Here is a 27,179-nt window from a genome sequence, read left to right as displayed (position 1 = left end):
AGTGGATTTGAAAGGAAATGGATATATAAAGGAACTAGTTCCTTCCTGCTGTATCCACGTTTTTGTTTTTTTTGCTAGAGGTGCTTGTTTTTGTTTTTATGGGGTTTCTCTTAAAAATGCAGCATGTTGAAGCAATAGCTTTTTCCAAACGCTGCACAATTCAAACATTTGTTAAGACAAAAAATGCTAATAAAAGCATCATAAAAGTGCATGTGATATGCTAAAAACCACATGCATTTTAATGGCGTTTTTTTTTGCAGGACACAAACACAGAAATATAGTGGCAAATCTGGGGGAGCTGCTCAACCCCTAACACTGTAGCGTGTTTTTCATTGGGGGAGCAGCCCCACCGCATGTTGACCGCAGCAAACGACTATCCCCAGCAAAAAAATTGCATATGGGAAAAACATGCTACAGTGTTAGGGGTTGAGCAGCTCCCCCAGATTTGCCACTATATTTCTGTGTTTGTGTCTTGTTTGATATGTAGTGTGTGTGCCTTTACCTGGCATTCAAACACTCTCTTTTGCACCTCCATCACATGGTCTGATATGGGTGTGGCTTACAGTCTTGCTTTGTTCACATTGCACTAGTGGTCCTGCTAGGCGGTTGTGTGGAAGCTTGGCTGTGAGCTGGATTACATCACCTTCAGACCTTGTTCAAACCATAGTTAGCGTAGTGGTAGGACCCCTTGCCATGCTGAGTGACCGTGACGTGGTGCATGATGGGCTCCGATATTTTCCTGACTGGAATATATTGGCAAAAGTCTCAGCTCTTAATATCTGCATTTATGACTAGCCAGTATAGTCAGTGGCATATCCGTTTGGTGCATTTTTTCTGTGATTTATATGATTATACTTATTTTTGCAGCAAAAAGTTTTAAAGGCTATATTTTTTTTTTTTTTTGCATGTGTACCCATTGTGAGCTAAAAATCATTTTTGGCCTTTTTTACAAACATGGAACCATTTTTTCTGTACAGAGCTGAGATGCTCTGACAGAGGAATCTGAAGTTTCTCTCTGCTCTGTCAGCTAGCTAATTTGACAGGCTCCTTAAGGCTTCGTTCACACGGGCAAGTATTCCGCGCGGGTGCAATGCGGTAGGTGAACGTATTGCACCCGCACTGAATCCCGACCCATTCATTTCAGATGAGCGGTGATTTTCACGCATCACTTGTGCGTTGCGTGAAAATCGCAGCATGCTCTATATTCTGCGTTTTTCACGCAACGCAGGCCCCATAGAAGTGAATGGGGTTGCGTGAAAATCGCAAGCATCCGCAAGCAAGTGCAGATGCGGTGCGTTTTTCACGCATGGTTGCTAGGTGACAGTCTATTCACTATATTATTTTCCCTTATAACATGGTTATAAGGGAAAATAATAGCATTCTGAAATCAGAATGCTTAGTTAGGTGATCAATTGAGGGTTAAAAAATAAAATAAAAAATTAACTCACCTTCTCCTCTTGTTCGCGTAGTTCCCGGTCTCTTCTTTACTTCTTTAATGATGAACTACCGGCTAGGACCTGTGGTGACGTCAGATCACATGCTCCAATCACATGGTCCATCACCACGGTGATGGACCATGTGATTGGAGCATGTGATCTGACGTCACCAAAGGTCCTTTAGCCCACAGCTCATCATTAAAGAAGTAAAGAAGAGACCGGGAACTACGCGAACAAGAGGAGAAGGTGAGTTATTTTTTTATTTTTTTTTAACCCTCAATTGATCACCTACTAAGCATTCTGATTTCAGAATGCTATTATTTTCCCTTATAACCATGTTATAAGGGAAAATAATAACATCTACACAACACCGAACCCAAACCTGAACTTCTGTGAAGAAGTTGGGGTCTGGTTACCACAGTCGGTTTTTTTATCACGCGCGTGCAAAACACATTGCACCCGCGTGATAAAAACTGAACATCGGAACGCAATCGCAGTCAAAACTGACTGCAATTGCATTCCTACTCGCGCGGGTTTGCCGCAATACATCGGGACGCATCCGGACCTAATCAGGACACGCTCGTGTGAACCCAGCCTAAGGGTCCATTCACACGTCCGTTTTTTCTTTCCTGATCTGTTCCGTTTTTTCAGGAACAGATCTGCACCAGATCTGGACCCATTCATTTTCAATGGGTCCTGAAAAAAATCAGACATTGAGCTGTCCGTTTTTTTCCAGGACCCATTGAAAATGAATGGGTCCAGATCTGGTCCAGATCTGTTCCTGAAAAAACGGAACAGATCAAGAAAGAAAAAACGGACGTGTGAATGGACCCTAACTCTGCTCTCTGACATTATAAACACTCATTATAGCTCAGTCCCTATCTTACTGATAAGAATGTGGCTTAAATAAGTGCTTATGACCTCTTAGTAAATTAGAGATGAGGGTTATTAGATGACTGCACAAAGTGAAAAGTACCAGTCACACAGCTAGAAAAACAGTTAACCCTTTGTGACAGAATATATTTTTAATAACGACCAATTGAAAAATGATTTTTAGACCAAAATGAGTAGAATGCAATCATATTTTTTTTGCCTCCGAAGGTCTACATAGCCTTCAAATTAAAAATTTGTGCATCATTTAATTATCTCATATAACACCATTAAGTAGTTTATCTTACATTTACTCTTTGCTCCAATTAGCTTGTTGTTACAGCAATTTGCATATGGTTTGGCTAATGGTAAAACAAGTATTTATTGTTTATCGCAAAGTTAATGTCTTCTATATAATGTTACGTTGGAGGTTAGTGTATGAATAATTTGTACACTTGCTCGGTTTTGATGCATGGTCGAGGGCAGCAGTTTTACAAGTAAGAAGCCCATAGCCATGAGCTTGTGATGGACTATGTATAGCTGTACATGGCTTCTGCTTTACTTACAACAGTTTGATTAATAATCACTCTTCTCCTAATCCTGAAATGCTGATCAGTTCATCAATATGTTATGACTCTCCAGGGTTCCAGGTCCCTGACAACTGGGAGGACATTGATTTCTATTACCCCAGGCATAATCTTCATGTAGAAACACTATCTGAACATGCCAGCTGAGCCCTTGACAGTCATAGAGGTAACTTGTGCAGTCTCTAGGGTGAGATTAATTAGCACTTCTCGAAGATCACATCCTCATCACAACTGTTGGCTACGTGGGCAGCTGCAGAATTGGAAATGAAAATGATTAACCCAGAGGCACAAAAGGTATATGTGAAAATCCCAGAGCCCCGGGCAGACCAGTCCAGCTTGGCTTAGGCAGCAGATCTGGTCAATTAGTCTAGAAACTATGCTGATAGTGTTCAATACAGTTTGAACATACAGATACAAAAAAAGTATAGGAAAAAAATATTTATAAAAAATTTTTTTGAAGAAAGATGTAATACACTTACTGAGTGAAGCACAACTTGCAATTCAACTACATATAAAGGATAAATTAATTTTAAAAAAAAACATACAGCAGTCTTCCCACTACTTATCTCAAGGCTACTGCATCTCTGAGAGAAGATTTTTTGGACCAGTGGGGGTCCACACAGGCAGCCATAATTAGACCGCCCACACTTTAATGCAATCTCTTTTATTGAGAAATGGGGAGGGGTGGACAAATACCAAGGGGAAAAAAGAAACTATATTGTGCAATACCAATGGGAAAACATGGCCGATGTGTTGGCCGCATCTCCTGGACCGACCACAGCACCCCTGAACCAAACTGACTGCATCATAGGGATTTATGATGCAGTCAGTTCCTATCTGATCGCAGGTCTATTGTACTGTACTCACATGATGATCCTTGCCAAAGAGGTGTGTCCTTACACAGCATCAGACTCCAATAGATAACACCCAGATAGAAATACAATGTAGAGATCTGCATGCCAGAACTAATAACGTTAGTGTCAAACTAGCATACGGAAAATGCTCCAGAATTTTAATTCATGGGGAATACAACTATTTACTGGTAGCAGAGGTCGCGCTACATTTTTTCTGGAAGAGTAAAAATACTCCTCTTACCATTTTTGAGGAGTATTTTCAGCCGATGAGGAGTACGAAAGTTACAGTAATTCAAATAGTTAATACGAAGGCCTACATAACATTAAGGGGTTGCTATTTATGCAGGGAAACCATTACTAGTACTCTAGAACTGTCTTCCATGCATAAATAGCAAATTTAGACTATTTTTAATTTAGCTGAGGTTACTGTTGCGCTGAGGGGGTCGGTACCACTAAGGACACTGTTGCTCTAAAGGGGTCGGCACCACTGAGGTCACTGTTGCTCTGAGGGGTCGGCACCACTGAGGTCACTGTTGCTCTGAGGGGTCGGCACCACTGAGGTCACTGTTGCTCTGAGGGGTCGGCACCACTAAGGACACTGTTGCTCTGAGGGGTCGGCACCACTGAGGTCACTGTTGCGCTGAAGGGTCGGCACCACTGAGGTCACTGTTGCGCTGAAGGGTCGGCACCACTGAGGTCACTGTTGCTCTGAGGGGTCGGCACCACTGAAGTCACTGTTGCTCTGAGGGGTCGGCACCACTGAGGTCACTGTTGCTCTGAGGGGTCGGCACCACTGAGGTCACTGTTGCTCTGAGGGGTCGGCACCACTGAGGTCACTGTTGCTCTGAGGGGTCGGCACCACTGAGGTCACTGTTGCTCTGAGGGGTCGGCACCACTGAGGTCACTGTTGCTCTGAGGGGTCGGCACCACTGAGGTCACTGTTGCTCTGAGGGGTCGGCACCACTGAGGTCACTGTTGCTCTGAGGGGTCGGCACCACTGAGGTCACTGTTGCTCTGAGGGGTCGGCACCACTGAGGTCACTGTTGCTCTGAGGGGTCGGCACCACTGAGGTCACTGTTGCTCTGAGGGGTCGGCACCACTAAGGACACTGTTGCTCTGAGGGGTCGGCACCACTAAGGACACTGTTGCTCTGAGGGGGTTGGCACCACTGAGGTCACTGTTGGGCTGAGGGGTCGGCACCACTAAGGACACTGTTGGGCTGAGGGGGTCGGGACCACTGAGGTCACTGTTGCTCTGAGGGGGTCGGCACCACTGAGGTCACTGTTGGGCTGAGGGGGTCGGCACCACTAAGGACACTGTTGGGCTGAGGGGGTCGGCACCACTGAGGTCACTGTTGCTCTGAGGGGGTCGGCACTAAGGATCGACCGATATAGATTTTTTATGGCCGATACCGATACCGATAATTTGTGAACTTTCAGGCCGATAGCCGATAATTTATACCGATATTCTGTGAAATTTCATTTTTGAAAAAAAAAAAATCTGCTGAAAATGAATATTTTTATTGTTAAAGGATAACTGTCACACTTAGACCCTAATTTCAATTTTCATATATGTAGTTACTAATAACATGATATTCCAGAATCAGTTACTATTAGACTGACTTACCCCATATTTAATAAGATTCAGCCCTTAGCAACCAGTCTGCATAAAACTGCAGTTTCACTATTCTGTTAAGATGGCCGCCACTGCCCTCACCCTGAGGCTAATCCCGCCTGCCCTCACTAGCCAGTAACAATAGCCCCCCAAAAGTGTCAGTAACCAGAGCCCTCCCCTAAAGGGTTAATCTCCTGCAGCACAGAGGGGTCCTCTTACCACATGTTGCTTTCATTTATACACTGAGCAGATGGCAGATCTCCCTTCCCTGTTGTGCGCTGCTTCAACTCTGCATTCTCCAGGTCTGCTGAGTGAGGGAGCGTCTGCCAAGCGCAGGGACAGGGAGAAGTGCACACAGCCCAGGCACGGTTATCAGCTGCTGGGGAGGACCTGGCTTTAATCATTTACTTACAGTCCCTGGCTGTCAGTAATGTGACCTTGCACGCAGCCTGCTTCTGCGTCCTCCGTCTATCAACAGATAGACGGACCATGCCTAGCAACCCTATTTTAAGCACAGTTAAAAATAGGCAGTACAGGGAACAAAACTGTGGAATTAAGGGGTAATTGAATATACAGTGAAAAGTTGAAATAGGGCCACCATGGTGATATTAATCCAATACTCAAAAAAAAAATATATGACAGTTATACTTTAATGTGTATTTTTATTTTTTTTTGAAAATCTTTCTTTTTTATTTATACTTAATATTTTGGTGTTTGTTTGTTTTTTACTAACTTTTAGCCCCCTTAGGGACTAGAACCCTTGTCCTATTCACCCTGATAGATCTCTATCAGGCTGAATAGGACCTCACACTGTCCCTGCTGCTCTGTGCTCTGTGCACACAGCAGCATGGAGCTTACCATGGCAGCCAGGGCTTCAGTAGCGTCCTGGCTGCCATGGTAACTGATCGGAGCCCCAGGCTTACACTGCTGGGGCTCCGATCGGAGGAGGAGGGGAGAGGGGACCCTGTGGCCACTGCCACCAATGATTAAAACTGGGGGGCTTGAGTGGGGGGGCGCACTGTGCCACCAATGATTAATACTGGGGGGCTTGGGGGGCGCACTGCGCCACCAATGAAAATAAATCTCTCATTTATTCATATACAGGAGGCGGGAGCTGGCTGCAGAATCACATAGCCGGCTCCCGACCTCTATGAGCGGTAGCTGCGATCCACGGCACCTGAGGGGTTAACTACCGCGGATCGCAGCTACCGCTCATAGAGGTCGGGAGCCAGCTATGTGATTCTGCAGCCAGCTCCCGCCTCCTGTTCAATTTGAATGAATAAGTTAACATCATTGGTGGCGCAGTGGCCACAGCCCCTCCCCTTCTCTTGTTCTCTCTCCTCTAATTGGCGGCAGCATCACAGGGGGAGGGAGACACTGCTTCCTTCTCCCCTGTGCTGCTGAGGGAACACGGAGAGCGCTGAGAGCAGCGCGATCTGTGTTCCCCATACGTTATCGGAATATCGCCAAAATAGATGCTGATACCGATAACTGTCAAAATCCTGAATATCGGCCGATAATATCGGTAAAACCGATAATCGGTCGATCCCTAGTCGGCACCACTGAGGTCACTGTTGCTCTGAGGGGTCGGCACCACTGAGGTCACTGTTGCAGTGATTTTATGAGGTTTAAAGGGTTTGTCCTAAGATCAATATTTAAAGAGGACCCCGCACCTCTCCGGATTTCTCTGTTTTGGAAACTACTTGCACCCCCCATGTAATAACAATCCTGGAGCATCTATTCTTATGACTTTATGTTGCACCATTCCTCTTATTTCTGCTATTAGTTATGAATGACTTACTAGCAGTTTGCAGTGAAGGTCCAGATGGGGGTGTCACTGCACAGCCTGATATTTAATCAGTGCTGTCAACTGGTAACCCTCAGCTGGACCTTTATCGCAGACTACTCGCAATTTGTTCATAAGTTCTAGTAGGAATAATAGAGGAATGGTACAATATAGAGTCACAAAAATTGATTCCCCAGAATTGTTATTGCATGGGAAATGCAAGTCGTTACTAAAACAGACATGTCCCCTTCAAGTACATGATCGCTGGGGGCCCCACCTTGGTTACCACGTTCTAGTGTTCTCTGGGTAAAGTATGGATAGGTAAATAGTGTTGATCTTGGGACAATCCCTTAAATATTTGCTGCTGTTTCTGTGCAGCTGGTCACTGGGGTTTGCCATCCATCACGTGGCCATTGCTGCCCACCAAAGTTACGTCCTTGTAGATGAGCTCTCAGGTGGGTATGTTGGTGCCACCGGGGCTGTTGGTAGACTCTGAAGAGACCTGAGGCACTGGCAGAGCAGGACACAGGCACAATGGATGGTGGTGCATGCTGGTGCCAAGGGCACAAGCGAAAGACCCGGGCACATACCTCTGGTGCCAGGTGCTCGCACTGCCACAGTTACATGTTGTGGATCTGGATGATGACATCACGCAGTGATAACCACCAGGCTCGTCTGTAGATCTAGGGAGCAGCAACCTTCGGCACTCCAGCTGCTGTGAAACTACAACACCCAGCATGCACACTTGCTCAGTTGTTCTTGTAACTGCTAAAGAACTGAAAGGAGGATACTGGGAGTTGTAGTTTCAGCACAGCTGGAGTGGCGGAGGTTGCTGATCCCTGACCTAGAGGCTGTCATTTTGTGTTATGCTTGATCTTGCTATAAAGAGGAGTTCGTCTTCCATGACCTATTGCATCTCATGCCACCAGATAATGCCACACAATTGCCACCACCGCTGTGGTTATTGGATTATACAGAGGGACTGTATGTCCTGGAGGCTGTAAATGGCCACATGCAGTCCTTGTAGCACCATGTGCAGCCACATTACAGAAGAAATCCTTATAGCGCACAATATCCCTAGTTCAGGAACATGCTGCAATGAATTATCCTTGATGGATTCATAGGAAAGCTGACAGGTGACCTAGGTAGAGGTCTACGGGTGACAGGTCGGTCCGTTATGGAGGTCTCTTGTTGGCATGTCCAGCGCTGAGACCCCCGCTGACTTCTATAAGCAGGAGTCTGAAGCGCTCAGCCACTTTTCCTCACTGCTGAGCGCGGTAGTGAAGACGGTCGCCTAGACCTTCTATTGAGGCCGTCTTCAGTACTGCACTCATCAGGGAGGATAGACGGCGCTCGGCGGAGGCTTCAGACTCATCATTATAGAGAAAAACAAGGCGCTCAGACCACCACAAACACCAAATTTCACAGCAAGGCCCTTACTCTGTCAGTGAGGATCGCGCACCTCCTTCCTAGTTACTTCAGAGCGGTGTGCCATAAGCTCCGGCAGCCGCTCAAACTGGCCAATAACAAAGCTCCTCACTGTAAGGAGCCTTGTTATTGGTTGTTTCAGGCAGCAGCAGCATCGCTGAGCTGCCTGTGCCGTTCACAGCGCTCACTGCGCTGATGAATGGCAGGGAAAAGTCTAAGGCGTATCGGTACGCCTTAGACTTTTTCCAGGGAGTAAAATTGCCTGAACAGGCGTCTATGACGCTTGTACAGGAGTTATTGGGACCTCTGACTGGTAAAGACATGTCAGGAGAGGTTATAGCTTCTGTTTTAATGGTTCATGGATTAGACACAATGCAGGCATACATTTATTTTTTTTCCAGTATTTTTCCAGTGATACCGAATTTTTAATTTATACTTAAGGAACTGTTTAGTGTGTTTTATTTGTTTCCATTGTAATTTTTTTTTTTACAATTTTTTTTTACACAAACTGGGAAAAGCACTTATTTGCTGTGGTCACTGTTGACCATGACCTCTAAGGGGTTAAACAACTAGGATCGGAGTTGTCTGCAGTGCCAGCTGTTGAAGCGCAGAACAGATTGCATATTACAGCCAACACCTATTGCTGATGATGCGTGCGCAGTATCTGTGACGTACATGTAGAGAACTGTAAAGGAACTAACTCCTGGTGAAACCATATAGTGCAGGCATGCTCAACCTGTGGCCCTCCAGCTTTTGCAAAACAACTCCCATCATTCCCCGACAGCCTACTGCTATCATCCTACAGAAAGGCATTGTGGGAGTTGTAGTTTTACAACAGCTGGAGGGCCGCAGGTTGAGCATCCCTGATATAGTGCATGGCAAAAGGGGTTAAAAAATAAAACAAAACACAGCAAAAAGTTTTCCAAAAGTGCACCTTTTTGAAGACACTAGGCTTGAGTGAATCGACCTTCGGATCATAGATCTGAAGACGATTCGTTCAAAACCTTCGTTTTCAATGCTGTTTCTGTACAGCATTAAAATGTATTGGCTCCGTGTTGGCAAAGTTCGTATCACCCAAAGTCGCATGAGACTTCAGTGAATTATCTGTGTATTTTAAAACAATTTAAAAGAGAAATCGAAAGTGGGCTCTGGCACCGAGGTACCCGACAGTACCAAAGCCCATTTCGGATTTCTATTTTAAACTGTTTTAAAATACGCAGATAGGAATATAGTAACAATTCATGGAAGTCTCGCGCAACTTCAGGCGATACAAACGTTGCCTACATGGAGTCAATACACTTTAATGCTGTACTGAAACAGCATTAGAAAGAAGGTTTTGAATGAATTGACTTTGGATCTATGATCCGAAGCTTGATTCTCTCAAGCCATCCCTATGTATTTTGATCCTCTTTTTTGAGGAGCCCTCCCCTCTAGAAAACTATTCTTTGCTGCAATTTTGGGTGGTCGTCTCAGGGTTTTGTATATACAGGTGAAACTCGAAAAATTACGTGCAAAGTTGATTTATTTCAGTAATGCAACTTAAAGAGGACCTTTCACCGATTATTACACTATGAACTAACTATACAGACATGTAGAGCGGCGCCCGGGGATCTCACTGCACTTACTATTATCCCTGGGCGCCGCTCCGTTCTCCTGCTATGTCCTCCGGTATCTCCGTTCCCTAAGTTATGGTAGGCGGAGTCTGCCCTTGTTCTTCTGAAGCGCTAGCCAATCGCATTGCAGAGCTCACAGCCTGGGAGAAAATAACCTCCCAGGCTGTGAGCTCTGCGCTGCGATTGGCCAGCGCTAGAGCAGAACAAGGGCAGACTCCGCCTACCATAACTTAGTGACTGGAATCTCCGCCTACTATAACTTAGTGAGCGGAGATACCGGAGGGCATAGCAGGAGAACGGAGCGGCGCCCGGGGATAATAGTAAATGCAGTGAGATCCCCGGGTGCCGCTCTCCATGTCTGTATAGTTAGTTCATAGTGTAATAATCGGTGAAAGGTCCTCTTTAAAAGGTGAAACTAACACATGAGATAGATTCATTACATGCAAAGCGAGATATTTCAAGCCTTTATTTGTTATAATTTGGATGATTATGGTTTGCAGCTTATGAAACCCCAAAGTCACAATTTTGAGGTCCCCTTTGCTCAGGTGGTATGGATTAATCAGCTGACTAGAGTGTGACACTTTGAGCCTAGAATATTGAACCTTTTCACAAAATTCAAATTTTAAGTTGCATTACAGAAATAAATGAACTTTTGCACTATATTCAAATTTTTCGAGTTTCACCTGTACTTTCACATTGATGCAATATAATTTATTTTCTTTATGTTAGGAAAAATAAATGTACCGTAAGTAATTATTTTAATAGATTTACCAAATTACATTATCTACAAATGTACATCTTTAGCTGCTGCTTCCAACCTTTGGAAATGTCACATCATGCAGGTTCTCATCTATTTGTGTGACAGTTGGAGACTTTGAACTGCGAGAAGCTCAGAACTTGGCACATTCTCTCCATCTATGGGAAGGAAGCGGGACTGGCGTATAGATAGCTCCTGTGCACAGTGTATATACAAGGGATTCTTGAACCCCTGGCACAGTCCTTCATATAAGGCTATGTTTAAGAGTCACACCTGGATCCCCATCGTCTTTTCCACACGGACATGTAAACGCGATAAAATAACAATACTGAGATATGAAAAACAAGCTCGATTCATCTAGGGCAGGGATGCCCAACCTGCGCCCCTCCAGCTGTTGCAAAACTACAAGTCCCAGCATGCTTGGACAGCCTACAGCAATTAGGGCATGCTGGGAGTTGTACTTTTGCAACAGCTGGAGGGCCGAAGGTTGAGCATGCCTGATCTAGGGTTAATAGTGAGATTCACAAAATGATCGCTCCTAAAACTCAATGACTGGGGAATGTAATATGACACACGCACACATACTGCACATGTAAATCACAATGTAAGGACACATATTTGGGCAGCTTCAAAGTCACAGCTTTAGATCTTATGCGTAGACAAGTCATAATCACACTGTCTGACCTCCAACAATGAGATTAAACAAAAAGCACCCCTCAGCACAGGGCATTATGGAAGGATTTTTTATAAATTACAGTCGTGGCCAAAAGTTTTAAGAATTAGATAAATATTGGAAATTGGAAAAGTTGCTGCTTAAGTTTTTATAATAGCAATTTGCATATACTCCAGAATGTTATGAAGAGTGATCAGATGAATTGCATAGTCCTTCTTTGCCATGAAAATTAACTTAATCCCAAAAAAACCTTCCCACTGCATTTCATTGCTGTCATTAAAGGACCTGCTGAGGTCATTTCAGTAATCGTCTTGTTAACTCAGGTGAGAATGTTGACGAGCACAAGGCTGGAGATCATTATGTCAGGCTGATTGGGTTAAAATGGCAGACTTGACATGTTAAAAGGAGGGTGATGCTTGAAATCATTGTTCTTCCATTGTTAACCATGGTGACCTGCAAAGAAACGCGTGCAGCCATCATTGCGTTGCATAAGAATGGCTTCACAGGCAAGGATATTGTGGCTACTAAGATTACACCTCAATCAACAATTTATAGGATCATCAAGAACTTTAAGGAAAGAGGTTCAATTCTTGTTAAGAAGGCTTCAGGGCGTCCAAGAAAGTCCAGCAAGTGCCAGGATCGTATCCTAAAGAGGATTCAGCTGCGGGATCGGAGTGCCACCAGTGCAGAGCTTGCTCAGGAATGGCAGCAGGCAGGTGTGAGCGCATCTGCACGCACAGTGAGGCAAAGACTTTTGGAAGATGGCCTGGTGTCAAGAAGGGCAGCAAAGAAGCCACTTCTCTCCAAAAAAAACATCAGGGACAGATTGATCTTCTGCAGAAAGTATGGTGAATAGACTGCTGAGGACTGGGGCAAAGTCATATTCTCCGATTAAGCCTCTTTCCGATTGTTTGGGGCATCTGGAAAAAGGCTTGTCCGGAGAAGAAAAGGTGAGCGCTACCATCAGTCCTGTGTCATGCCAACAGTAAAGCATCCTGAGACCATTCATGTGTGGGGTTGCTTCTCATCCAAGGGAGTGGGCTCACTCACAATTTTGCCCAAAAACACAGCCATGAATAAAGAATGGTACCAAAACACCCTCCAACAGCAACTTTTTCCAACAATCCAACAACAGTTTGGTGAAGAACAATGCATTTTCCAGCACGATGGAGCACCGTACCATAAGGCAAAAGTGATAACTAAGTGGCTCGGGGACCAAAACGTTGACATTTTGGGTCCATGGCCTGGAAACTCCCCAGATCTTAATCCCATTGAGAACTTATGGTCAATCCTCAAGAGGCGCGTGGACAAACAAAAACCCACTAATTCTGACAAACTCTAAGAAGTGATTATGAAGGAATGGGTTGCTATCAGTCAGGAATTGGCCCAGAAGTTGATTGAGAGCATGCCCAGTCGAATTTCAGAGGTCCTGAAAAAGAAGGGCCAACACTGCAAATACTGACTCTTTGCATAAATTTCATGTAATTGTCGATAAAGCCTTTGAAACGTATGAAGTGCGTGTAATTATATTTCACTACATCACAGAAACAACTGAAACAAAGATCTAAAAGCAGTTTAGCAGCAAACTTTGTGAAAACTAATATTTGTGTCATTCTCAAAACTTTTGGCCACGACTGTATACAGCGCATCCCTCATCAAAATGCTATGAGGTAATTTATTATACTGAAATATGCCTATATTAGACAACTTTCACACTAGAGTTAATATTTTCCGGTATTGAGATCCGTCATAGGGTCTCAATACCGGAAAAAAACGCTTCCGTTTTGTCCCAATTCATTGTCAATGGGGACAAAAAGTAACTGAACAGAACGGAGTGCTCCAAAATGCATTTTGTTCCATTCTCATACCGGAGAGCAAAACGCAACATGCTGCGGTTTGCTTTCCGTCCTGGGATGTGGAGCAGGACAGATCCATCATGACCCACAATGCAAGTCAATAGGGACGAATCAGTTTTCTCTGACACAATAGAAAACGGATCCATCCCCCATTGACTTTCAATGGAGTTCATGACGGATCCGTCTTGGCTATGTTAAAGATAATACAACCGGATCTGTTCATAATGGATGCAGGTGGTTGTATTATCAGTAACGGAAGCGTGTGAAAGTAGCCTTAGGCGTATTTCAGGCATAGATTGCAGCACAACGGCTAGTTGCACCGCAATCTGCGACTGCTCCCCGCTCACGCCAAGTGTAAAAAAGTGGACGTGGCGTTGGCGGGGACAGGGGTAGAAAAAGGTCTAAATGTAAGACAGCAAGGAAGCTAGAACCGGAGGAGGATCCGCTGAAGTTATGAAGAGGCCGGCACCTCTACATAACTTCAGCGCAGGGGTTTATTAAGAATGGCATCTAAAATGCTGCTCTTAATAAATGTGCCCCTACATGTTTGAAAAATTAATTGCAAAAAGGACAAAATACATTTCAGGTTGCAAATTATTTTCTATAATTAAGTTACACAGCGATATCCCAAATTTTAATGGCTCCTCTTATGCCTTCTTAGAATTAAAAATCTTGAATGGGTGATAAAATTTATTTAGGAAAGCCAAATAATGGTCTAAAAAAAAAAAATATCATACAGCTTACAGATTCCCGGATACTCCCCAGCAGTCTCTACTTCCTAGTGCTAAAAAGTAACAAATGATAGCTCAGCCAATCACTGATTGAGATAGGTCACCGCTGCAGGCTGAGCCGTCGTTTCTTGCATTTTGAGAAGCACCAAGAAGTAGAAAGCGTTCGAGCCCGGGGTAAAGGGGGTGGCTTTTCTCTGAGACTTCTCTAAATAATTTTTATCACTTAGAAAACTCCTTTAAAGTGGTTCTCCAGGACCGGCATATTCATAACTTATCTTCAAATGAATGAGAGCAAAGCTGCAGTAACCAGCATTGGCCACTACACAATGGACGGAGCTGTAGAGTTCCAGCACTGAAACTCCTAGAAACAGCTGAATGCCACAAGCTGCCCCCCCCCCACCAATCCGATATTAAGGACAGATCCGAAGGCTAGGTCATCAATACTTCAATCCCACAGAACTCCTTTAAAATGAATCTGTCACTAGTTTTATGGTGTCCTAACTAAGTGCAACATAAACGAGTGACAGATCCCTTAGCACAATGCTGGTCATTTTCTTTAAAGGGGAGGTGTCACTTCATCAAATAGCATTTATCTGTAGAGAAAGTTAATACAAGGCACTTACTAATGTATTGTGATTGTCCATATTGCTTCCTTTGCTGGCTGTATTCATTTTTCCATCGCATTATACATTGCTTGTTTCCATCGTTACGACCACCCTGCAATCCATCAGCGAAGGACGTACCTGCACACTATAGAAAAAAAGCACTGGCCTTCCACAGTCCCCGCCACCAAAGAGGCCACCACTTTTTCCTATAATGTGCAAGCACGGCCACCGCTGATGGATTGCTGGGTGGTCGTAACCATGGAAACGAGCAGTGCATAATGTGATGGAAAAATGAATCAAGCCAGCAAAGGAGGCAATATGGATAATAATAATTAATTAGAAAGTGCCTTGTATTACCTTTCTCTACATGATAAATGCCACTTGCTGAAGTGAGACAACCCCTTTAACTGACTCAGGCATTTTTCTAAAATCTTGTATTGCACAGCACATGCTGATAAGTCCTGAATATTCATCAGCTCCTCCTCCTGCTGCTAATTCAGTTGGAAACAACTGTCAATCAGCGGCAGGCGCCGGAGAAACCCATGAGCTCCTGAATATCAGGACTCGTTGGCATCCCCTGGAGGTGTTGGAACTGTGACAGATTCCCTTTAGGCTGCTTTGTCTATACGCTCACAGTCGATTGGCTTGTCCTGGGAACTGATATATATGTACAGTACAGACCAAAAGTTTGGACACACCTTCTCATTCAAAGAGTTTTCTTTATTTTCATGACTATGTAAATTGTAGATTCACACTGAAGGCATCAAAACTATGAATTAACACAAGTGGAATTATATACATAACAAACAAGTGTGAAACAACTGAAAATATGTCATATTCTAGGTTCTTCAAAGTAGCCACCTTTTGCTTTGATTACTGCTTTGCACACTCTTGGCATTCTCTTGATGAGCTTCAAGAGGTAGTCCCCTGAAATGGTCTTCACTTCACAGGTGTGCCCTGTCAGGTTTAATAAGTGGGATTTCTTGCCTTATAAATGGGGTTGGGACCATGAGTTGCATTGAGGAGAAGTCAGGTGGATACATAGCTGATAGTCCTACTGAATAGACTGTTAGAATTTGTATTATGGCAAGAAAAAAGCAGCTAAGTAAAGAAAAACGAGTGGTCATCATTACTTTAAGAAATGAAGGTCAGTCAGATAGCCGAAAAATTGGGAAAACTTTGAAAGTAAGGGCTATTTGACCATAAAGGAGAGAGATGGGGTGCTGCGCCAGATGACCTGGCCTCCATAGTCACCGGACCTGAACCCAATCGAGATGGTTTGGGGTGAGCTGGACCGCAGAGTGAAGGCAAAAGGGCCAACAAGTGCTAAGCATCGCTGGGAACTCCTTCAAGACTGTTGGAAGACCATTTCAGGGGACTACCTCTTGAAGCTCATCAAGAGAATGCCAAGAGTGTGCAAAGCAGTAATCAAAGCAAAAGGTGACTACTTTGAAGAACCTAGAATATGACATATTTTCAGTTGTTTCACACTTGTTTGTTATGTATATAATTCCACATGTGTTAATTCATAGTTTTGATGCCTTCATAGTCATGAAAATAAAGAAAACTCTTTGAATGAGAAGGTTGTCCAAACTTTTGGTCTGTACTGTATATATATATATATATATATATATCTGAGCAACAGTGAGCTGGACTGGTCAAAACCATCAATGAACAAGTCTACAAGTTCCCCCTATAAGATCATTCAGAGACTGGCAAAGCCTATAGTCACCAACACTGATTTATAATTCCAAGAAAACCAAAGCAATGGCTCCATCATAAACTAAAGGCCGCATTAAACGGAATATTCCAGAAGGAATAAGGTCTCTGGCGTTGATATGGGAGATTAACCACGGATTCCTCTATGACTGCACAGCCCCGACAACATGGCTGCCTACAGACTTAGGCCTCTTTCACATGAGCGTAACGGATTGGCTCCAGATGCGTTCAGGGAAACTCGGACCATTTTGAAAGCAAGTTCAGTCAGTTTTGTTTGCGATTGCGTTCAGTTTTTTCCACGCGGGTGCGATGCGTTTCTCACGCGCGTGATAAAAAACTGAAGGTTTACAAACAACATCTGAACTTGCTTGCAAAATGGTGCGAGTTTCACTGAACGCACCCTGAACGCATCCGGAGCCAATACGTATCGTTTGTGTGAAAGAGGCCTTAAAGGAAATGTATCACCAATTTTTTTTTAAAACCAGATAGATAGTGACACATATACTTTTTTTTCTAAATCTGTTTTATTTTCTGATTATAGATATAATTATTCTATTTTATGAACCAGATTATGGGGGCGGCCATCTTGCCTGAGCTGTTCTTAACGGCATTTAGAGAACTGCTTTACAGCAGTCACCATGGGCCATAAACACAATGGGCAGGAGAGTTCTCTGACTTCTATGGGAGGGTTTTCTAGAAATGCTCTGTGACCTGTGCAGAGGTCAGAAGGGAGAAGACGAGTTGTGATATCATCTATTGTGAATGGTCGATCCCGTGTTATATATATATATTGTAAGCCCTCACAGGCAGGCCCCTCTCTCCTTCTGTACCAGTTTGCAACTCGTCTGGTTCATGCTTAGTGCATGTATAGCGCCATGGAATGAATGGTGCTTTAATAATAATAATAATAATCATAATAATAATATTAATAATAATTATAATGTGATGATATGCAGATAACTGAAGTAAAGTGATCTGTAGAGATCAAGGGTGGCGCTTATTATTAGGCTTATTGGCCTGAGCGAAAAGTGTAGTAGTTTATGTTTTTTTTTTTATATATATATATATATATATATATATAGAAAGACATAAAAAAATTAAAAATAACCATCAAAAATTATTTAAGATATGTTTTTAACATGAAAAAATTATTTAAATAGTCATTTTCTGAGGACACATTTTCTTTAGGTGTGGGTGCATTCAAATAAATAAGGAAGATAAAATCAGTAAAAATACATGGCATCTGTGATCAGTGTTCCCTCTAAGCTGCGCGGGTGGGCGGCCGCGCAGCAATTATTGTGGCCCCGCTCACAATTTTATAATGCCCGCTCACTCAGCTGTGCCGGGTGTGCCTGGGCACACCCTAATAGGTTTATCGCCTCTGTGCGCACTGCCCCCAGCTGATTCCCCTGTCTGTTTTGCTGGCTGACGCCGCCGGCCGCACGGTCAGTTCATTTACAATACCTGGCTGTGGGCTGCCGGTGGGCGGTGGCTAGTATTCAAATAGGGGGGCAGAGTCCCGGACCCGGTGGAGGCAGAGAGGGAGTGCGTGCTGTGCGGCGCAGGCTGAGTTGACGTCACGTCACGCTGCATCCGAGTACCCTGCGCGCCTGGCCGCCTGCTAGCTGGTGAGGTGAGGGCATATAAAAAAAAGAAGTATGTACCCCCCCTGTCCCACAGTGCTACGAATCCTCTGTTGTCCCCTGTATTACCCTGATACCCCTCAGTTATATAATATATCTGAGGGGTATCAGGGTAAATTATACAGGGGGTAATATAACTAGGGGTATCAGGGTACATGAGGGGTAATATAACTGAGGAGGGCTAGGCTACTATCAGACATTATACAGGGGTAATATAACTTATCTTACCCCTCACCCCTGTATTATGTCCCTGATAGCCCTCCTCACTTATATTACCCCTGTATAATGTACCCTGATAGATACCCCTTAGTTATATTACCCCCTGTATAATGTACCCTGATACCCCTCAGTTATATAATATAACTGAGGGGTATCAGGTTAAATTATACAGGGCGGGGTAATATAACTAATAGGTATCAGTGTACATTATTATACAAGGGTAATATAACTAAGGGGTATCAGTGTACATTATTATACAGGGGTAATATAACTAAGGGGTATCAGTGTACATTATTATACAGGGGTAATATAACTAAGGGGTATCAGGGGACATTATTATACAGGGGTAATATAACTTAGTAGGGCTATCAGGGGACATTATACAGAGGTAATATAACTTATATTACCCCTGTATAATGTCCTTGATAGCCCTCCTCAGTTATATTACCCCTGTATAGTGTACCCTGATACCCCTTAGTTATATTACCCCCTGTATAATGTACCCTGATACCCCTCAGTTATATAATATAACTGAGGGGTATCAGGTTAAAATATACAGGGCGGGGTAATATAACTAAGGGGTATCAGTGTACATTATTATACAAGGGTAATATAACTAAGGGGTATCAGTGTACATTATTATACAGGGGTAATATAACTAAGGGGTATCAGGGGACATTATTATACAGGGGTAATATAACTTAGGAGGGCTATCAGGGGACATTATACAGAGGTAATATAACAGGTCCCCCATAACAGTGTGTCCTCCACAGGTCCCCCATAACAGTGTGTCCTCCACAGGTCCCCCATAACAGTGTGTCCTCCACAGGTCCCCCATAACAGTGTGTCCTCCACAGGTCCCTCATAACAGTGTGTCCTCCACAGGTCCCTCATAACAGTGTGTCCTCCACAGGTCCCTCATAACAGTGTGTCCTCCACAGGTCCCTCATAACAGTGTGTCCTCCACAGGTCCCCCATAACAGTGTGTCCTCCACAGGTCCCCCATAACAGTGTGTCATCCACAGATCCCCCATAACAATGTGTCATCCACAGATCCCCCATAACAATGTGTCATCCACAGATCCCCCATAACAATGTGTCATCCACAGATCCCCCATAACAATGTGTCTTCCACATATCCCCCATAACAATGTGTCATCCACATATCCCCCATAACAATGTGTCATCCACAGATCCCCCATAACAATGTGTCATCCACAGATCCCCCATAACAATGTGTCATCCACAGATCCCCCATAACAATGTGTCTTCCACATATCCCCCATAACAATGTGTCATCCACATATCCCCCATAACAATGTGTCATCCACATATCCCCCATAACAATGTGTCATCCACATATCCCCCATAACAATGTGTCATCCACAGATCCCCCATAATAATGTGTCATCCACAGATCTCCCATAACAATGTGTCATCCACAGATCCCCCATAAGTGTGTCATCCACAGATCCCCCATAAAAATGTCATCCACAGATCCCCATAACAATACCCGAAGGAAAAAAAATATTTTAAAAACCTGCTGTTTCTCTAGATGACCTTATGTTTATGGTAGTGGTATTAGAGTCTCAAGGGTCTATAAAAGCAGCTACACTATTTTTACAGACCTTTGAGACTCTATTAACACTACTATTAACTATTAACATAAGGTCATCTAGACTAGAAAAAGCAGGTTTTTAAAATTCTTATTTTTCCCATTTAGGTGTTAGAGCAATCTAATTAAAGTTATGTTTTAACACCTAAAGAGAAAGAAAAAATAAATAAAAACCTACGGTTTCTCTAGATGACCTTATGTTGATAGTAGTGTTAATAGAGTTTCAATGGTTTGTAAAAATAGTGTTGCTGCTTTTATAGACCCTTGAGACTATTACCACTACTATCAACATAAGGTCATCTAGAGAAACAGCAGCTTTTTTAAATTATTTTTTTCCTTTAGGTGTTAAAGCAATCAAATGAAAGTTATGTTTTAACATAAGGGTCAGAAACTGGGTTTTGTTTAGCCTCTTGGTTATTAGTTTTTCTATGTAAGTTCTCTGGAACAAAGATTTTTTTTCCCTGTATGGTTTATATATGGAGAGCAATGTCCAGTGATAACAGAGAGGACTATACTGTATATTGTACGGGATGGTGCAGGGGTTATACTGTATTGTATGGGATGGCGCAGAGGTTTGTATGCTCTTTGAAGTGACAATTATCTTAGGTTTTCCTATCGCCCACCTTTGATGGCGCTGTGCCCAGCTCTGAGCCGATCCCGCTCAGCAGCTGCGAAGGCTTAGAGGGAACACTGTCTGTGATGTGTCTTTAGTGTCAAGAGCATTTCCAAATTTATATGCTAATATTTTAAAAAAATTCATAGTGAAGGGAGTATACCATTTGACATTTTTACCATACAGAAATGTACTGTAGGTATATAGAAAAGAGTTACCTGCTATACACATTGTTCACTCTATTACAGTGGAAAGCAGTATCCAGTGATGCCCTGGTGGATGCCATTGACTTCTATGTCCCTACAGGGACACTGGAAAGAATACATGCTATGGCATAGGTTACCATGATGAAAGCAGTTGGCTTTCAGGATCTTCCACGAGTGTGGCCAGCTTGCTTTTGGGACATCATAGCTCTCTGTGATCAGCTTGTTTTTGGGACTTCTGCAATCTAAGGTCTCATACACAAGGCCATACTCAGGATGCACACAGTATATCTTGGATCCTGAATATGGTGACAAGAACCCGCTATAGTCTCTACCTCCATGTGTCTCTATTTCTACATAGAGGATTTTTTTCCTCATTTCACGAGAATCTATTTGAACAATAAATGCTGTATATTACAGGAATTTACCACATTACTGTGGAGGTGCATGAGCGATAAAAAGGTCAGATTCACACAAGACAGTTTGGTATCTTGGATATCCAAACCCTGGAGTAGATCCTAGCTGGAGTATAAGTATAAAAAAGACAATTTCTCACACTGCAGATTTGTTGCAGAAATTTCCGCGACTGTTCCATTCATCTGAATGGGATTGTTTTGACAGCAAGTACATGACTTTGTGCAAACTCTATTCAGATGAATGGATAGTCACTGACATGTTTGCCTTTTGTGAATTTACTCTTAGAATTTTTCTTAATTTTGTATCTGATCCTTATTCTCGCTAAAATAATATAAGCATCAAAAATGGCACTGTGTGAACCTGGTGTAAGAGAGTGTCCAATTAAAGAGAACCTGTCACCACAAAATGCAGTACAATCTGCAGGCAGTGTGTTCTAGAGCAGGAGGAGCGGAGCAGATTGATATTTAGTTCTGTGAAAAACTTGCAATTTATACAATTAAACCTCTGCTCCTTTTGAACTTGAGACCAACCCAGTGCGCAACTATCAGTGACTGACAGCTATCTATGTATATACACTTACACAGAGAATGCTATCAATCAGTGATAATACTTCCCTGTGTACAGCTATCAGTGACAGACAGCCATCTATGTATACACACTAACACAGGGAATACGATCAGTCACTGATAATACCTCCCCATGTACAGCTATAAGTGACTGACAGCTATCTATGTATATACACTTACACAGAGAATACTATCAATCACTGATAACATCTCCCTGTGTACAGCTATCAGTGACTGACCGCTATCTATGTATATACACTTACACAGAGAATACTATCAATCACTGATAACATCTCCCTGTGTACAGATATCAGTGACTGACAGATATCTCTGTATACACACTTACACAGAGATTACTATCAATCAGTGATAATACTTCCCTGTTTAAAGATATCAGTGACTGACAGCTATCTATGTATACACACTTACACAGGGAATACGATCAGTCACTGATAATACCTCCCCGTGTACAGCTATCAGTGACTGACAGCTACCTCTGTATACACACTTACACAGAGAATACTATAAATCACTGATAATACCTCCCCTGTGTACAGCTATCAGTGACTGACCGCTATCTATGTATACACACTTACACAGGGAATGCCAAAAACACTGTCAACAACTGCTCCCTCCCCATCCCCGTGTACAACTGATATCAGAAACCACATATTTAAATGCACAAATTACAAGTTTTAGGGTGCCTTCATACACAGCTGACTTGTTACATAATCAGTTGCATTCATGTGAATAGGGTTTGTCTGGTATGCATGTAGATTTCTGTGAGCCCCATTTAGATAGAGAACAGCTTTTCAGTCGCAGAGATTTCTGCAACAAAATCTGCCATGTGTGAAGGCCTCCTTACTGAATGATTTCCCTTGAAACTATATGTCAATCTGCAAATTTCCTCCTGCTCTATAACCTGCTGCCTGGAGACCGCACTGCATTTAATAGTGACAGGTTCTCTTTCAGTACCTAAATTCTATGGAGGCAGTGGCGTACCTCCGATGCAGCCTGACCACGCAGCTGCTATAGGACCCATGATGGAATGGGGTCTGGGCTTGGACCAATGGACCTGCCCCCTAATTACACTTAATGCCTCGGCTCCAGACCTGGGCCTTGCCTTCTGGCGCCCTGGTACCCCTGTGCTCGGGCCCCCTTCCTTACCCAGCCCATCAGTCTGACAGACTTTAACTCCATAGCAGCCACCGCTCAAGTCCCAACAAGCACTGTCTCTCTATTTCTGCTGGGCGCCCAGGTAGCTGCGCGATGATCTGCAGACTGTCAGGTCACTCATCTGCCAGCACGTGCCTGACTGGACCTGACACGTGACACCAGCCCCGTGGTCTGCACTGTGTCCTGGGCCCTGACTGTTGCCCTCTACCACAGTAACAGGCTAAAGTGGCACCCAAGCTGACGAGGAGTAGAGAAGAGAATTTCCAAGTATGTTTTTGGCTCTCAAGTTTAAAAAAAGGTCATGGGGAGCTGGAGCTAGAGAGGCTTGGATGGTGGGGAATAGTGGTGGACTTGTTAAAATAGAGCAAAAAAAAGGGGGGGGGGGGCGGCAGGTACCAGGGATGGTTATGGGAGGAGTTAGGGATAGGGCCCAATAATTTCGATGTACACCTCTTATGGAGGAAATCTTATATTTCCTATATGGTCAACAGCGACTGGAAGTCTTTCTGGATTTATATATTGTGATGCAGACTCACGCAATAAATTCTAAAGTTGGGTTCTTTCTTTGAGAAGTTTGAAGTTGATGTTTATCAGAGCTCGCAGTTGCCTTAGACAGTTTACAGCACATTTGAGACACATTAAAGAGAATTAAAGCACTTACCTAAATTGTGTTGCTTTCCTCAGCGCAGGTTATATAAAGGAACGATCCATAAAGCACTATTAAAAAAAGAATGTTGATGTGAGACTTACAAAGTAGCAGTCAGATGTCACAAAGCCGACATTCACTGGATACCTTCTATTTGTACATGATTCTTACATATACATTGTGTCTTAAAGGGTAACTGTCATGTTTTCATCAAAAAAATCTATTTTAGCATATGTTACTGCTGCAGCAGCATTATGCATAAAGCAATCTTTAGTTTCTTCACATACCACTGTTTTCCTCGAGTTTTTCCCTTAGTTATGGCTGTTTAAACATTTACAATATGAGGACCTTCTCAAGATGGCTCCTCTGCCAGTTCTCTGAGGACAAAACTGCTTTCCCTCACTTCCCATACACACTTGCTGTAGCCAGCATCTCACTGCCAGTCAATCAGATTGGATTACTGAGAGACACGCCTTCTCACTCTGAAGCCTAATGCAGGCATGCAGTGTGAAGGACCGCCCCTCCGTCTTCTGTTTATACTAAAAGAAAGACAGACAAGCCCTAGCAACGGTCTTTTAAGGGAGCAGTGGAAAGGGACAGAGGACATTAATGAAAGCTGTTATTATCAGGTAATTACAGATCTTTTGACAATCATTGACAGACTAACTCAGGTATACATGCCTAGCTCTAATAAACTAGCAAATAAAATAAAAATATGACAGTTACCCTACTCATCAAATAAATGTCATGAAAACAAAATAGAATAACCCACTCTACTGAAGTCAACATTTGGCTAAGGCCTCTTTCAAACGAGTGATATGTGATCTGGCTGGTAAACAGGGAAGAGTATTTACAAGGGTTTTCCAAGACTTTAATACTGATGACCTATCCTCAGGATAGGTCATCAGTATCTGATCGGCGGAGTCCAACAACCAGGACTGCCAACGATCAGCTGTTTGAGAAGGCACCGGTGGTCCTGTGAGCACCACAGACTTCTCTCAACTCACCAAGCATACCACCGTCCATCGTATAGCGGCTGTGCTTGGTATTGCGCTAAGCTCTATTCACTTCTATGGGGCTGAACTGCTCCTAGGCCACGTAACCAATGAATGTGTCAGGTCATCACTGGCCTAGGGAAAGCTGAGAGAAGGCCACGGCGCTACTATCTATGGAGCTGTGTGAGGGCTCATTTTTTGTGGAGCAATTCGTAGTTTTTATTAATACTATTTTAGAGTGTGTATGACTTTATGATCAATTTCTATAAATTTTTTGGGGAGATGAAGAGATGAAAAAATAGCTAATCGGACATATTGATATTTTACTTTACGGTGTTCACCGTACGGGATAAATACATTCATATTTGAATATGTGTTTTGGGACGCGGCAGTGCAAATGATCAATATTTGTTTTATTTTTAATATGTGGAAAGGGGGGTGATTAGAATTTTTATATTTTTAAAAACTTTTAAATTTTTTTATTTATTTTTTTTATCTTTTTTTTAAGTCCCCCTAGGGGACATTAACATGCAATTATTAGATCGCTTCTTCCATAGACTGCATTTATTTAAGAATGCAACCTATGGGAGATTCAATAAATTCCTATGGAGCACTGCCACCTGCAGGCCTCCATAGGAATATACCTAGGGTAGGCATGGTGGCCTCGAGCGGGCTCCAGGCTCCCATCTCCTATAAACGGCTTCTCAGATCTCAGCATGGGGAAGCCGTTTGGGCTTCGGGATCGCAGCGCTCCCAGAGAAAGCTGCTTCAACTGCTGTGGTCACAAGTAACCAAGGCATCTAAGGGGTTGAACGTCTCTGATCGATGTTATTTATGGTCCATAGCAGACATTAGCCCTGGGTATTTTTCTGTTCAAGATGGCATTCACACTGTAAGTGTTTTGTGGTCCACAAACTGATATTGGCTGTGTACACCCCACACCAAGGTGCGGAACCATTGACTACAATGGGTCCATGGTCGACAGCGAGGTAAAGAACATGATGTATCTTTGGAGGTGCAGCCGCATGGATGTGGAAGCACACGGAAGGGAGTACTGCAAAATACTTACATTCATTTGAATGCACCATGAGACAGCAGAAACCTGGCGGCTATGGAGCCCACGGAGGCACCATTGTTAAAGACCAGGTTTCCAGGCAAGCAGCGTTTTTGTGGGCATGGGAAACTAAACATCTGGCATCAAAAACCATGTAAGTCAATGGTGTTAGATCCGATTTTTTTCAGACACAAAAAAAAAAAAAGTCCAGCATGTTCATTTTCGAAATAATAATCCAGCCGGTTGTATAATTCAAATGAATGTGTTTTCCTAATCTGCCGGATCTCAAAACCAGAAAGAAAAAACGCAGATGTGAAACTAGCCTTACATAGACACTTGTCTAACTTTAGATCAACTATTGTGACAGAACTTTGTGCCAAAATGTTGTTGCATTCTGAGCACACCCCTGTCCAGTAATATTCAGATAAAGAGGTAGCAGACCAACAACTGCTCTGTGATAATTAATATAGAGTAAGTGCAATGTTTCGGGCAGTTAACTCTTCATCAGGCTAAAATCAGGTCTCCATAGGGAACAAACAAGAAGTAGCTAATTTCCAGAAAGGACTAGCAGTGGCCTCTTCCTGATGAAGGGTTAACTACCCAAAACATTGCACTTAGGACTCATGCACACGACCGTTGTTTTATTCAGTGTACGTTGTTCCGTTTTTCGTTATTTTCTGCGGACCCATTGACTTTCAATGGGTCCGTTGAAAACTCGGCTAATGCACAGTTTGTCATCCGCAGCCATGATCCGTGGTTACAGTCTGTCAAAAAAAATATAACCTGTCCTATTTTTTTCACGGAAAACGGTTCGCGGACCCATTCAAGTCAATGGGACTGTGAAAAAACGCTTCATGTCCGGTGATCCTCCATAAATAAAGGAAGACACACGGAAAGAAAAACGGAAACGGATCACAGAACAACGGAACCCCATTTTGCGGAAAGGAACACAACAACGGTCGTGTGCATGAGGCCTTACACTGTATACTGATTATCAAAAAGTGGTAGTTTACATGGATTTTCACAGACTTAGGCCTCATGCACACGACCGTTGTGTGCATCCGCGGCCGTTGTTCCGTTTTCCGTTTTTTTTTTCGCGGACCAATTGACTTTCAATGGGTCCGTGGAAAAATCGGAAAATGCACCGTTTTGCAGCCGCATCCGTGATCCGTGTTTCCTGTCCGTCAAAAAAATAGGACCTGTCCTATTTTTTTGACGGACAACGGTTCACGGACCCATTCATGTCAATGGGTCCGTGAAAAAACACGGATGCACACAAGATTGGCATCCGCTTCCGTGGTCCGTGGCTGTAAGTTACTTTCACACAGACGGATCCGCAGATCCGTCTGCATAAAAGCTTTTTCAGAGCTAAGTTTTCACTTCATGAAAACTCAGATCCGACAGTATATTCTAACACAGAGGCGTTCCCATAGTGATGGGGACGCTTCTAGTTAGAATATACTTTGAATTGTGTACATGACTGCCCCCTGCTGCCTGGCAGCA

General features: G+C 43.3%; 1 protein-coding gene across 2 annotated transcripts in view; it reads right to left on the bottom strand.

The window, feature by feature from the left end:
• Window positions 1-27,179, bottom strand: part of TRIQK (triple QxxK/R motif containing) — a 169,653-nt gene that overhangs the window by 105,364 nt on the left and 37,110 nt on the right. For both annotated transcript variants that reach the window (XM_040433164.1, XM_040433165.1), the window contains exon 2: window positions 23,643-23,698. The gene's annotated coding sequence lies outside the window, so the exon portion shown is untranslated. The remainder of the gene's footprint in view (window positions 1-23,642; window positions 23,699-27,179) is intronic.

Source organism: Bufo bufo, chromosome 5 (genome assembly GCF_905171765.1).
Source record: "Bufo bufo chromosome 5, aBufBuf1.1, whole genome shotgun sequence".
NCBI classification, from domain to species: domain Eukaryota; kingdom Metazoa; phylum Chordata; class Amphibia; order Anura; family Bufonidae; genus Bufo; species Bufo bufo.
This window is presented reverse-complemented; position numbering and strand designations above follow the sequence as displayed.